The sequence below is a fragment of the Nelumbo nucifera genome, chromosome 1 (assembly GCF_055504915.1).
Source record: "Nelumbo nucifera cultivar China Antique chromosome 1, China Antique-T2T, whole genome shotgun sequence".
NCBI classification, from domain to species: domain Eukaryota; kingdom Viridiplantae; phylum Streptophyta; class Magnoliopsida; order Proteales; family Nelumbonaceae; genus Nelumbo; species Nelumbo nucifera.
In genome coordinates, this window is record NC_142649.1 from 177,150,628 (window position 1) to 177,166,334 (window position 15,707).

The 15,707-nt window shown below is 40.8% G+C and overlaps 1 non-coding gene and 1 pseudogene across 1 annotated transcript; both read left to right on the plus strand.

The window, feature by feature from the left end:
• Window positions 1–2,591: 2,591 nt before the first annotated feature.
• Window positions 2,592–4,147, plus strand: LOC104600440 (tetrahydroberberine oxidase pseudogene; annotated as a pseudogene).
• Window positions 4,148–14,573: 10,426 nt separating this feature from the next.
• On the plus strand, window positions 14,574–14,680 carry LOC148804193 (small nucleolar RNA R71). The gene has a single exon (XR_016081609.1). It is a non-coding gene; the product is annotated as a small nucleolar RNA R71 (small nucleolar RNA).
• Window positions 14,681–15,707: the final 1,027 nt, after the last annotated feature.

Sequence of the window (15,707 nt, forward strand, 5' to 3'; positions counted from 1 at the left end):
CTTTCCTCTATGCTTTGAAGTCAGATATCTGAAACATAGCTCGTAGCTCGATCTCATATCTCTCAAATAGAGCTCAATCTCATATCTCTCAAATAGAGCTCGATCTAGTCGCCGCTGCCGTTCGAGTGTCGAAGAACTGAAGGAGAGACGTTCAGCCGCCACTGGTTCTCTTTTGGAGAGAAAGATGAACAATGTCTTGTTCGTGGTTCAGTGGTTATAGAAGAATAAAAACAAAGGAGAAGAAAAACAAAAGGAGAGAGAGAGAGAGAGAGAGAGAGAGGTTGTCGATGCTTTCTGTGGTGACAACCTTCCCCTTGTTCATCATCTTATTATTATTGAAAAGTATTGTATATATGTATGAGAGAAGTGAGGACTAAAATTGTCATTTGAATAAATCTTTATAAGCACTTATGGGGAAAGTAGCTTACCAAACATTCCCACCCCAATAAGTACTTAAAAATATAATAAGTGATTTGAAAAAGTGGGTTACCAAACACCCTAAAGGGTTGTTAAAACAAGTACTTATTTTAACAAGTACTTAATCATCAAACAGGGCCTTAAAAAACATTTAATATAAGTACTTATTTTAAGTACCGAGACCACACAATAAGAGGGGAATAAGTATTTATAAGTTTTGAATAAGTGTTTAAAAAATAAACCAGAATTTAGTGGATCTTTTAAGTACTTATTTATTCTTTTTGAGACAAGACTGTCCCCAATGTTTTATTCATTTTTCAAGGATTGCCCCCATCTTCAAAAGAAGATCACTATTCATTTCCTTCTCTTCCAAAGACCCAAACTAGCGATGGTGGTCAAGTACCCTTTCACCTTCTCTCTCTCTCTCTATTACCTTCTTCTTCCACCATCGCAGTTGAGTCTTTCCCAAACCACCACCGCCTGTTCTCCTTCATTTATTAATTTATTTCTTTCCTCCTCCCTTTCTCTCTTCCACTCTTCTTTTTCTCATATCATTGTTGCAATGAACGTGGAAACAAGTTCAGTTATGGTTAAGTTAGGGTTATAATTGTCATTTTCCCAAAAATAAGTACATATGAGGTCGACCCAGGAAACTTATGGATGGGCTGAGAACTTAGAGTATAAGTGGTCCGAGAAAAAACCTCCCAAACACTAATAAGTACTTATAGAAGGCTGGGAACTCAGAGTTTATGCCTTTAAAGTTCTTATTTTCGCTCATCTAAACATGTGGCCTAGGAACTTTGTAAAATTGATGTGATATGAAAAGGAAATAGGTGATCTTTCATATAAATACATTACGGGTTGGAGAAATAGAAAAAAAAAACTAGTAGTAGTAGAAAAGTTGTCAATATAGAGACTCAAAATTTGATACAGTGATAGACAAAATTGTTCCAATATAGTGATAGATAAAACCAATGTTTTCAACCCGTCATTGACCCGATCGGTTGAACCACTCAAACTATCACCCAATCAATATTTTGGGTCTGATTTTAGTAAAACCTGGTGGATGGTAAAAAGCCATTGACTTAGTCAAAAACTGTTTGGTCAAGATTGGATCGTTAACCCATTTGACCTGGTAACCAAGTCACGAGTTGCACATTAAATGTGTATACAAATTTCAAGAGGCTATAACTTTGCACTCCTATGTTTGATTGAGGTGATTTTTTTTTTTAATTTGAATAACTTTTCGAGATCTATGGGTCCCAAGGTGTTGTAGGTTCCTTGGCCCACTATTTTTGCCAAAAAAACTCATTTTGGCCTCAAATTACAATTTTTAATATTTTTATAAATAGAAAAAATTAAAACAAAAATAGAAAACATAAATTAAACATAAAATATTACATATAATATATGTAGAATATAATTATATACTATTTATTGATAAAATACATGCTTGTACATACCTATACACACACATATATATATATATATATTTATTTATTTATAAATTTTTGTATTACTGATGTGGTACCGTCTGACCCTGACTCGGAGACAAAAACGATTCCACCTCTAGGTCGGTTTCTAAAACATTGGATAAAACTATCAATAGATATTTAAAATTGAATGTAATGATGGAAAAAAGTTGTCATTATAGAAATTCAAAACGTTGTATGATGATAGACAAAACCATTACTATAGATGCACAAAATTTAATATAGTGATAGACAAAACTATCACTTTAGATACTCAAAATTGAACATAGTGATGGATAAGTAATCACTATAAATATTCAGAAACTAATAATGATGGAGGGAACCGTCACTATAAATATCCATAATGATGGTCATGTATGTTACTATAACAAGGCTCTATAGTGACAAATGTAGTTACCTATAGGCCTAAAATTAATAATGTATTTTGAAATTTGCCACTATTGGAAAATATCTATAGTGACGGCCATATATTATTTGTTATTATAGCAAGACTTTAGTGTTGAATGTAATCGTCAACAAAGAGAAAAAAAATACAGATAATCATCCAAGCTACCTGAAAATATATGATGGAAAATTCAGGCTTTGGAGGTTTTGACGAAGGCCCAGAGAAAAAATATAAATAGGCAAGCCAATAAACTTGCTTCCACACAAAGATCGAGCAAAAAGAAAGCACAACAAAACATGGGAAGTTCATCAATTTCTGTAATACTTTCCTTACTTTCAATCCCTCTGTTGGTTCCATGGGCAGTCTCAGCCTCAGTGGAGGAGAACTTTCTTCAATGCTTTTCCCTCCATTCGGACTCCTCTCCAATCTCCGCAGTGTTATATTCCCCCAATAACTCCTCTTATCTATCAATCTATACGTCTTCTATTCAAAATCTCAGGTTCCTGCAGTCTGACACTCCAAAACCTCTGTTTATCATTACTCCATTGAACGAATCCCACGTCCAAACCACTGTTGTTTGTGCAAAAGAGAATGGGTTGGAGATCAGAACTCGAGGCGGAGGCCATGACTACGAGGGCCTCTCATATAGGGCTGAAGTCCCATTCGTCATTGTTGACATGTCCAATATGAAAACCATCGCTGTGGACATAGAAGACAGCAGTGCATGGGTTCAGGCTGGTGCGACCTTGGGTGAACTTTATTACAGAATTGCAGAGAAGAGTAACGTCCATGGCTTCCCAGGTGGGGTTTGCCATACTGTAGGCGTTTCCGGGTTCCTCGGCGGCGGTGGGTATGGTTACATACTCAGAAAATGTGGCCTCGGAGCTGATCAAGTCATTGATGCAAATGGCCAAATCCTCAACAGAGAAACCATGGGAGAAGATCTATTCTGGTCTATCAGAGGAGGTGCAGAAAGCTTTGGAATCATTCTACGATGGAAAGTGAAATTGGTTCCAGTCCCACCAATTGTTACTATTTTCAATCCGTCCAAGACAATAGAAGAAGGAGCAATGAAGCTCCTGCATAGGTGGCAATACATTGCAGATAAGCTCCATGAGGATGTATTCATTCGAGCCAATCTGGAGCTCACAGACACCGGTTCAGGTGGTAAAACAATAAATGTTTCATTCAACAACATGTTCCTTGGTACTATTGACAGACTCCTCCCTATGATGAACAAGAGCTTCCCAGAGTTGGGTTTGCAACGAGAGGACTGTACTGAAATGAGCTGGATCGATGCTTTCAAGAATATTGGGAGCTTCCCAAATAGTACCATAGATGTCTTACTGACTCTTCAGGACAAGGGAACCTACAAAGTGAAATCCGACTATGTCAAGGAACCAATTCCTGAATTTGTGTTCGAAGGAATATGGAAAAGGTTTCTTCAGATAGAGATACCTGTGATGAGGCTAACTCCCTTAGGAGGAAGGATGAGTGATATCAGAGTCTGCAATTCCATTCCCACACAGAAAAGGGAACATATACAAAATCCAGTACATTGTAGTCTGGCAACAAAATGGAACTGATGAAGGAACAAAGAGGCACGTCAATTGGATGAGAGAGCTGCATAAATACATGACTCCTTATGTCTCCAAGTCGCCAAGGGAAGCATATCTCAACTACAGAGATCTTGACATTGGAACAAACAACAAAGGCAATATTAGAAGCTAGCATTTGGGGTCGCAACTACTTCAAGCACAACTTCGACAGATTATTATATGTGAAGAGCAAGGTCGACCCAGGGAATTTCTTCAGAAATGAGCAAAGCATTCCTGTAGTACCAGCATGGTGACAGAGAAGACCAAATTTGTGATTGATGCGTGCCTTCAGTAGTCCAATCTTCTCAAGTCTTTGATAGCTAAGCAACTGGGTGAGCTTACAGCAGTTACAAATAATTAAGAAGCAGAAGTCTTAATGTTGCATATTCAGTACAAGCCTTATTAAGTAGGGAAAAGTACGAGCAGGCCCATTGCAGAAATCTGAACACCAGGCCAGCTCATACAGAATTTACAATTACTCTCTAATTCAACTTTTGAAATTATAACACCGATTCCCACGCCATGTAAGCATCACACTTCTACCTAAGCTTTTCATGTGACGTGGCAATCCAACTCGGATTACATGTCACAATAACATTTATTTAAAATTTTATTTTGAAATTTACCCTTAAATTGCAAGACTAAAATGACCCTCTTAGGGCCCACGACCATTGTTCTCTCCCACCCTCCCTGTTCTCTCTCTTTCGTTCTCTCACACTCGCAACTCTCTTCTCTTCGACTGCAGACGACTGAACTTCGGTTGCTCTCCCTCTCTCCTGTTCTCCCTCCTCGCTCTCCCTTTATCAGTCTCTCCCGTTCTCCCTCTATCTCACCACCATTCTCTCTCTCTCTCTCTCTTTCCCGGTCTCCCTCCCCCTCTATCGCTCTCCTGCTCTCCCTCTGTCTCGTTCTCCTTCTCCCTCTATCGCCCCCACTTTTCCCATTCGAGCCCTCCTCAGTCTTGCTCCCCCTTTTTGCCCCCATTCTCTCTCTTTCTCTCTCTCTCTCTCTCTCTCTCCCAATCTCCCTCCCCATCTATCGCTCTCCTACTCTCCCTCTGTCTCGTTCTCCCTCTACCTGTAAATTTTTTGGTAGCATTGTGTTTTTTTCACTTCTATTCCTATCTCAATTTATACCAAGTGAAGGCCCATCTTAACCGGAGGCATTCCCTAACCGGAGGAAATTATCGTTTTGAACACTTGTGCCACTAACAGGTATTTGACAATCTCTTTGTATGATATTTCAATTTGCTATAGTCAATCAAAAAGTCATTTCAAATAAATTTGATTTTTGGTTCTCTTTACATTTCTATCACAGTAAATAGGCTGTCGTTTTTATATAAAAAAATTTGTTAAGTTGTGTTTGATGCTGATTCATTCCTGTTAAATGTGCATTGAAGAACGAGTGTACATTAGTTTACACATGGAAAAGAACGAATGTACATTAGTTCACAATAAATAGGCTGTCGTTTTTATATAAAAAAATTTGTTAAGTTGTGTTTGATGCTGATTCATTCCTGTTGAATGTGCATTGGAGAACAAGTGTACATTAGTTTACACATGGAAAAGAATATCAAGCAAGTGTGTGTTTGTAAAATTTATTGTATGAAAGGTCAATTTACTTTGGTTATGAAAATGTGTCTCCAAAAATAAGATGATAGTTTAGTTTGTATGAAAGGTCAATTTACTTTGTAGACTCTAGGAGGGTGTTTGCCTTCTCAGCATGCTATTCATTTTCCTCTTATAAAGAGCCAAATTCAGTTAATGAGAAACATTAGTTTGTAAGTTGAATGTCCACAAATCAAAGATAGTAATTAGGTGATGGTTACTAGGTTGGCACATTTGGCACCTTATTTGCCAAGGGGCCAATAAGATTTGTTTTTTTTTTTTTTTTTTTTCTGTTGAAGAATAAGATAAAATTCATTAGGAGAAAATACATTAGGATGGTGATAATCCATAAAGAATTCCAAAAGCCCAACCTTAATCTCACGGATCCCATACTAATACCCGTAGAACCGAATGGCAAAATCTTATCATATTTTCTCTAAACAACCTCTATCACAACCCAGGCAACAAACCAAAATATTCCTTTATTGTCACAAGATCATGCTTCTTTTCTATGGCTTTTGCATGTCATTATATTTTAAATTGTCATTTTAATTCTATCCTGGTAAAGTTTTACCAAGTTAGATGATGCTTACTAGGTTGGCACATTTGACCCCGTCTCTGGCAAAATCTGATAATTTTTTTTTCTTCAAAGAACCTCTATCATAGTCCGATAATACAAACCAATGTATTATTTTATTGTCAAAAGACATTGTTTGTTGCCAAAGGCTTTCGGATGTCAAATCAATCCATCATCCTCAGGCAGGACTCTTCTGGCAATATAAACATATTGTAGAGTATATACTAGGTAAGTATTTTTTTGGATGCAAATATTATGTGTCAATAGAGAAAAGAACCAACTATCACATGTTCTAGCTTATGCAACTTGTCAAAGGGCTGAAAGAGCCCTTTATACTAAATATGAGTCTTCTTGTACATCACGTTCATAAGCTAATAGAATGATTTCTTTTGCCTTAAAAAATCAAGAGATTTAAAAAGTATATCTTATAAATTATACAATATCTGTATTCCAAGAGTTGTTTTTGTCTTAAAACCAGTATTTTGATGATTTCAAAAACATGAATTGTTTTTGGAACAAAACCAACTTGTTCTTGCTTTTCCAAATAAAGACAAGGTTCAAGAACTAGTGTTTGGTTTTTTGCCAATTTGTCAATTTCAAAAACAAGTGAAAGAAAAAAACATTCGCGTTGTAGAACACCAAAATTATACCACAATTTTTATGTCAAATTCTAATTTTTTTTTAAATCAAAGTTGTAGTTCAACTATATAAACTTGTTTTTTGCTTACCTTTCTTGCTTATTACAGTAGAGGTCAATAAAGTGGAATATAATCAAATGGTTGCACCTTAAGAGCCAGTTTTCGTTCACCATATTGCCTTCCTTTGTTTCCACTATGGTGAATTCAACCGCTTTCTCCCCAACATCTAGCAAAGCTTTCTTTTCATTGAATGGGATTAGGATAACCAGGACGGGGCACTACCAGCAAAATTATTTAGTTACTCTTCTTCGTGGCCACTGAGAGATGGGGGTAGCTGATGCAATGATCAACATCTATTGCTAGATGGCTATTTGGCAACTTGTGGTCATATGAGCCAACCTGGTAAATTTCAATAATATGGGGTCCTTGGAAAATGGCCATTAAGGAAAGGGTAAACACATAATAATTGACACTATTTCACCATTTGTTATTAGTTAATTCATACAAAACAGATGTTCCAATTGCGGATGATATGTTCTCTCAAATAAACTTAACCAACACCTCGAATTCCATCTTGGTAAATCTTTACTAAGGTGGTTGTTAAGGCATGTATGACCATTACGTGAATGAAGTTGGGCATTTTAGCCCATCAAGCTGTCACATCCACCTACATAACCTCCTTGTTTGATAAATGTTCATTTAGGAGGTGGTGAGCATGGTCTCATGTCTTACTTTTTTTCATTCAACACTTCACATCCATCTACATAAATATATATTAAGTTGGGCATTTTAGCCCATCAAGCCAATATTGAATCGTAGTCTAATGTGGAATTAACAATCACACCATTGTTGAAAACACTACAAGTGAGTAATACTCCATCGTCCAAAAATATTTAACCAACACCATAATAGACCTTATGACAATTTTTTTGGTATTTACAGTAATTACTATACATATGAATTTAGCAAAATAAATTCAACAAATCATCCCTAGTAGATATGATATGCCTGTCCAAAAAACACCGAACATTATCTTTATTCGCCATTAAGAGAGATCAAAATAAATGTTACATCTGAAAGTATGATATTGCTTTTAGTTCCACCTCCATCGGGAAGAATAAAGTTTTGTAGATAGATTGAAGCTCCATTTCCAAATCACTTGATACATTCCAAAGAGCACCACCACCTGTGACCAATAAAAATTGATTAGCATCAATATATGAGAAGTTGAAACTAGTTCCCAATCTTTCTTTACAACTAATACAGGGAAATGAATTAATACATAATTCAACAAGGCGCAAAATAAAGTACAACAAGCATGTATATGAATTGCATTGAATGATCTCCATTAGCATGTCAAATTAACTTTCATAACCTAATACTCGGTTGTTTGTAGATGGGTTGTATTTGAAATTAGTCCATAAGATGAAAGGTTAGTTGTTTGGTATTGAAACAAACTTAGCAGATCAACAACTTGGGCTAGTGTGAATAAAGACATGAATGTAGGATATGCAAGTGAAAGATCCCGTTCGGATCCCCATCAACCTCAACCAATAAGTTCTTCTTGTTAAATTATCTCACCTACCAAAGGTAGGAGGTACAACTGTTATTGAAAAAGTTTCTAATTATAATAAGACTGATATGAGATGCCAAAAAGAAGAAGAATATGATAGGAGGTACAACTTTTATGATAATGTATGAAAACTTGTCTTCTATCTATACAAACAGAAGAAGAATCGGTTGCAGCTCAATCTAAATGAAAGGATGTAATTGATGGTTTAATGAAAGCCAAGAGATTGAGAGCAAAACATATGATGGTTTTTTGCAATTTTACTAGTATTACAGATGCAACTATCGAAGACATAGAGGTGGGTTGGTCTATGAAGAATTTTAATGATTCCACTCTGAACCTACTTAAATATTTTGAGTATGTACATACTATATCTAGACTGTCAAACTCATATGCCCATCTACTAGCTTATAATGCTTATAAGTTTAAGAATGAAGGTTCTTATGTATTTAATTTTGATGTCTAATATAGTATTCAAACTCATTTAATATAAAGTTCACTATATATTCAGACTCATCTAATATAAAGTTCACTAGTTAAACACTATGAACAAGAAAGGGTCTCAATATAAAGTTCTCCGACCTCGGGACTTGCCTGATGAAGTGTGACTGGAAATCGAGCAGAGCCTCTCTTACTTTGGCTAAGTAGGCAATCATAGTCGGTTCGCGAGCTTCGTATTCTCCTATGACCTGATTAACCACAAGCTGGGAATCGCTGTAGATGATAATATGCTTGGCTTTCATTTCTTTGGCTAGAGCTAGCCCGGCTATCAACGCTTCATACTCTGCTTCATTGTTTGATGCCGTGAACTCGAAGCGTAGTGCATACTCCAGTTTTGTGCCACTTGGGCTGTGCAGAACTATTCCGGCTCTGCTGCCCTACTGGTTCGAGGAGCCATCTACGTGAAGGATTCAGGGCTCCTCATCCTAGTTCGCGCTTTCCCTAACTAGGAGAGATGCCACATTGGTTGCTACCTCACGGTGCTCGGACTCGACTGGCCTGGGAGCTCCGGGCTCGCCCGAACTGGGGGCCTCATGCTTGACCGACCTGGGGGCTTCGGAGCTAAAAGTGCACTCCGTGACGAAGTCTGCTAAGGCTTGGGCCTTAATAGCAGTTCGTGGCTTGTATTGGAGATCGTACTCGCTGAGCTCAACGGCCCACTTCGTTAGTCGACCAGAGACCTCGGGCTTGAGTAGGACTTGCCACAGAGGTTTTTTGGTGAGGACAATAACAATATGAGCTTGAAAGTACAGACGAAGCTTTCGGGCTGCAATAACCAGTGCATAGGCCAATTTTTCTATCTTCGGATATCTTATCTCTACTCCCTGCAACACTTTACTAACATAGTAGATAGGTCATTGGACCCGATCTACTTCTTTTATTAGTACCGAGCTGACCACTTCGTCACTTGCCGAGAGGTACAAGTCTAAAACATCACCCTCTTCGGGCCGGGTTAAGACCGGTATGCTGGCGAAGTACTTTTTGAGATCGTCAAACACGAGCTGACAATCTTGGGTCTATTCAAACCCTTTGCTTTTAATTGTTTTAAAGAAAGGTAGGCAGCGATCTGCCAACTTGGACATGAAGCGGCTCAGAGCGGCTATTCGACCATTCAGCCTCTGAACCTCCTTCACTTTTCGGGGTGGTCTCATATCTAGGATGGCCTTTATTTTGCCCGGGTTGGCTTCATTGCCGCACTAGTTAACAATGTATCCCAGGAATTTACCCGAGGTAACGCCAAAGACGTACTTATTCGGGTTCAACTTCATATTAAATCTACGCAATATTTCAAAGACTAAATGCAAGTCTTGTATTAAGTCGGCATGAGAACTGGGTTTTGACGACCATGTTGTCTACATAACATTCTACTTTTTGGTCAATCAACAGTTTATTACGAGTCTTTGAAAGGTTGCCCCGACATTTTTTATCCCAAAAGGCATGACCTTGTAGCAGTACAGGCCAAGCTCGGTTATGAAGGCAGTCTCTTCTTAATCTTCTGGGTCCATCCTGATCTGGTTATAGCCCGAGTAGGCGTCTAGAAAGCTCAGCAACTCATGCCTCGAGGTCGCGTCCGCCAGACAGTCAATCCTGGGAAGTGGGAAGCAGTCCTTTGGGCAAGGTCGGTTCAGGTCGGTGTAGTTGACGCACATTCGCCATTTACCATTAGCCTTTTTCACTAGAACGGGGTTGGCCACCCAGCTCGGGTAATGGACTTCCTTGATAAAATCGGCTGCAAGGAGCTTCCCGACCTCCTCGTCGACTGCCCTCCATCGGTTTGGGGCTAGGTTGCGTTTCTTCTATCTAACAGGCCTAACCACAGGATCAGTATTGAGCTTATAAGTTATAATGCTAGGGTCTATGCCGGGCATTTCTGCCGCAGACCATGCAAAAACGTCTAAATTGTCAAGTAAAAACCGTACTAGTTTAGATCACAGAGGCTCCTCAAGGGAAGCACCGATCTGAAGTGTTCGGGCTGGGTCCTCCGTCGAGGCTGAAATGGAGATGGTCTCTTCGGTGGGCACAACTTGCTCTTCGTTCTGCTTCGTAGGTTGCTCCAGCTCGAGGTCATCGGCCACCTTGGCTTTCCCTTTAAGGGCGGCGACGTAGCACTTGTAAGACTCAAGCTGGTCACCTCGCGCTATCCCGATTCCGAAGTCTGTGGGGAACTTCATGGCCAAGTAGTAGGTGGACACCACAGCTCGTAAGGCATGGGTAATCGGTCGACCTACTACGGCGTTATACGGGGAGGGGGTTGCGACCACTAAGAAATTGTGATTGAGCCTCACTATGCTAGGTCAAGTGCCGACCTCCATAGGTACTGTAATCCTTCCCAGGGGCCTGACTTCCTCTCCGCTGAAGCCTACCAGGGGAGTGTTTGTGGTCTTTAGGCCGCTCTCCTGGAGTTGCAGGTGCTCGAAGGCTGCTTTGAAGAGGTTGTCCGCTAAGTTGCCTGAGTCGACGAGGATGCGCCTGACTTCGAAGTCATTGATCTTCACCTTTATGATGAGCGCGTCATCATAGGGGTAGTGGACCCCACGTGCGTCATCTTCTGTGAAGAAGATGGGATCTTCCATCCTTGGCCGCTTTGGGGGGTTATGCTCTTCCCTGGCGGCTTCACGAGCTGATGCACGAGTTGTAGCTGAGGTGCAGCCCGCCACAATCGAGCCTCCAACGATGATGTGGATGGTCCCCCGAATTGGTCTCTCTTCGGGGGGCTGCTTCTGTGGCTGTTCCGCTTGCCTGCTGGACTCGGGAGCGTCTCAACTCTGCTCCCCTTGCCGACCTGCTTTATTATTATTATTATTACTTTGTAAAAAATTTCTCAGATATTCACGACGGACGAGTTCTTCTATCTCATCGCGGAGGTTTTTACAACTTTTGGTGCTATGACTGTGATCTTTATGAAACCTACAATACAAATTTTTATTTCTAACATTAGGGTCCACCTTCAGCCGAGGTGGCCACTTCACGTACGGGACGTCCTTGATCGCCATGAGGATCTCGGCCCGCTTCGCGTTGAGGGGTGTGTAGTTCCTTTCTGTTGCCGGAGCTCGGAAAGGCTGATTTGGCCTTGCCCCCCGAGCTTGGTCCTTCTTCTTCCTGTTGTCACCCTGAGCTGGGGTCTTTGGTTCCCTCTTTCTTTTCTCAAGGGCCTGCTCGCCCTTCTGGTTGATTTCTTCCTCCATCCCTATGAACCAATCCGCGAGCCTGAGGAATTCGGTCACGGTCTTGGGCTGATTGACAACTACGTGCCATTTGAACTCTTTGTGAGTAATACCTCACCTGGCTGCGGTGAGGCGAACTGCGGGATCCAGGTCGGGTATCTGCAAACAAGCATCGTTGGACCGCTTGATATAACTCCGAATGGACTCCCCTTCCCTTTGAACTATGCCGAGGAGGCTTTCCTGAGTTCTTGGGCACCTCTTGTTGGTGACGAAGTGGGAGGTGAAAACTTGCACGAACTGCGCCCAATTTCTTATCGAACCAGACGGTACCATGTGCGGGCTACCCCTTTGAAGGTGGTGGAAAAGGCCACGCACATGCAGGATTCACTGGCTCTTACCAGGTGCATCTAGGAGTGGAAGGCGTCCACATGATCATTCGGATCGAAAGATCCATCATACTTGTCCAGTGGAGGGAGCTTGAAGTCCCTTGGCATAGGGACAACAAGGAGTTCTAGAGACAGTGGGGAAGAAACTGAGAGGAGAGGGGTAGCTTTCACTTCACCTAAGGTTACCTCCTCTTTCCTATGAGCTCGAGAGAGACTCGGGTAGCAGTTCGGCGAGCTCGCTGACGTCTTCGTTGCTGCTTTGCCGGCTCGGCATTGGTGCTTGATGCTTCAGTGTCACCGAGCTCGATGGGCTCGGAATGCTAGTGGTGGCTCTGGACCGAAGGGCCCTGCTTGTAGTTTGCGGCTAGGATCTCGAACGGGTTCTCTGTGAGCAGGAGCTTGAACTGCGAATGCTGGGGCAATGCGGGCTTGGTTGGCTGGGAGGCCCCCGACTTGCCCACAGGCTACGAGGTGGGGGTGGCTGGCTTCTCCTTCCTACCAAGGGAAGAGGCTTGGCTCTTGGCGGGATCCTGGGCCTGGGAGGCCTCTCCTCGGCGAGGTCGTTCACTCCGGTGGGAGGGCTTGGTCTGCTTCGTGGCTGGGTGCCGAGGGGGAAGCGGCGGCTGGGCCTGAAGCAAGGAGGGAAACTGCTGCTACTACTGGTACTGGGAGACCTGATGCAGCACTTGTTGTTGGTAAAGTTGGAACTGCTGAAATTGTTGCATTTGAGCTTGCATTGCTCGCATGCATTGCATTAAGTCTTCCAACTGGTTCGGGTTGGCCACTGGGGGCACAAGCAAAGGTTCAACAAAGGTTGCTCCAACTGTGGATGGGAGTGGTGTGATCACGGGTGCCACTGTGAGGGGCACATTCAGACTGGGAAAAATGTCCACGGAGAGGGGGACGGTGAACTGTTCAATATAGACAGTGGGAAGTTGGGGTTGCTCCCTAGAGGCGTTCTGGCTGGCACCACGTCCAACGTTGCTAGAGGAGGCCATGAATGCTGAGTTCTCAAAAGGAAACCGTATAAGCTTAGAGGAAGGCTTTTTGAAGCGGTTCCCACAGACGACGTCAAATGATGCTGCATGATCCGGGCACTCCTAGCTGGTTGCTGACTAGCTTCTATTTGGCAATGGACGACACCTGAGAAGAAGACGGTGAAGAATTCCTGGGGGACTTGCCTGGTGGGAATACTCCGATGCTTAAGTTAGAACGCTGGAGAAAATAGTGAAGAGTGTGAAAAAGGCTAAGAGTGTAGGTCGCGCTAGATCACTGAGTTAGCTCGAGAGCAAATAAGTTCAAGATAAAAAGGGGGAGGTTAATATGTATTTTTCAAATACTTCTAAAAATTTCTCAAATTGTTTATCCAAGTTAGCTTTCAAAACTCTTCTAGGGTAGGGGAGAGGAAGTTTAATAGCATCTAGATTCAGTTTAGGTGTACTCCCTTCGGCCTCCTTGTGTGGATCGACTTTTTCAGCTTTCTGGTCATCATTCTGGGTCTCGCCAATTGTTTTTCCACTTCTTAAAGCAATGGGATTCACTTGCTCCCTTGGGTTCTTCTCGGTATTGCTAGGCAGTCGTCCCTCTCTTCTCTCTGACAACATATTCACGATCTACCCCACTTGAACTTCTAAGTTCTTAATAGACGCCTCTTGATTAAAAAATCTCTTTTCATGTTCTTGGAATTTTGCTTCAGTAACATTAATGAATTTAGAAATCATTTCTTCTAAATTACCCTTCTTTTCTTGTGGGGGCGGTTGTTGTTGAAATCCCATGTTGTTCCATGAAAAATTTGAATGACTCCTCCACCCTGGGTTGTATGTGTTCGAATAGGGATTGAAATTCGACTTGCCACCACGAGAAATAAAATTAGCACTTTCAGGTGAAGCAAAAGGATTACCTAATGGACAGTCAAAATTAATGTCCTAATTGGCCACAGAAATTACATGGATTGCTAGATGATGTATTTTTTGCTACAACATTAAGAGTATCTAATTTCTTATTCAGACTAGCAAGTTGAGCAGATAAAGCAGCAAAAGAATCGATATGGTGTACTCCCCTTCGATAAGTTCGGTCATTATTCCATTGGTAGTTGTTTGACACCATTTCTTCCACTAGGTCATAAGCTTCCTCTGGCGTTTTCCTCATGATTGTGCCACCTGCAGCTGCATCAATAATAGAACGATTAGAGGGGGGTAATCCCATTATAAAAAGTTTGGATTTGACGCCAAGTTGGTATCCCATGGTGAGGACACCTCCTAAGCATCTCCTTGAATTGTTCCCATGCTTCATACAAAGATCCCCTCTCTAATTGAGCAAAAGTAGTGATATCATTAATTAGTTTTGCTGTTTTAGAGGGTGGAAAATACTTAGCCAAGAATTTTTGGGTCAAGTCATTCCAAGTGGTGATGCTTCCTGCAGGGAGTGAGTTAAGCCAACCTTTAGCTCTATCTCATAATGAAAATGGGAATAGTCTAAGTCTAATAGCATAATCAATAACTCCATTATGTTTAAATGTATCACATATTTCTAGGAAATTAACAATATGTGCATTAGGATCATCACTTGGCAACCCACTAAATTGAATATTCGTCTTAATCATTTGGATAATTGCAGGCTTGATTTCGAAATTATTGGCCTGAATTGTGGGCTTGCAAATGTTGGAAGTAGCCCCATCAATTGTTGGACAAGCATAGTCCAAAAGGGTGGGATTTGCTTTTGCCATATCTTCCTCAATTTCTACTATTGGTTCGCCAATTTCAGCCTCCTCTCTCGCTTTACCTCTGTTGGCTCTTTGTAATAAGCGAAGGGTTCTCTTAATTTCAGGATCGAATTCTGCTAGTCCTTCTCTTCTAGTGCGTGTCATGCACTAGTAAATCTGAACAAAGCAAGAATTCGAACAAATAAAATAAAAAAAATAAAAACAGAAATAAAAATCCAAATTAACCAAGATTAGCAAGTTCTAATATTATTTTAGGATTAAATCCCCGGCAACAGCGCCAAAAACTTGATAGCTATGATTATAACCCTAGCAAGTGCACTAGTTATCAAGTAGTACAAAAATATCATTCCCACGAGGATTTAACAAAATAAGTATTAAAACTACAACTTTCCTTAATTATTTGGACAATCGAAATTCCGATCCAACAGTAAGAACTACTGAAAATTAAAAATAGAAAAATAAAATAAAAGCAAGGGCAATCAATAATTGAATATGCAACAATTAATTGAAATCACTAAGACCATTGGTCCACCTAACCATTCCAATGAATATTAATGGATGCGATTAACCAAGATAATTTGTCATTCCCATAAGTTGAAGTTTTCCCAATTGTATTTAATATTCTTTCCCAAGATATATTAAACCTACT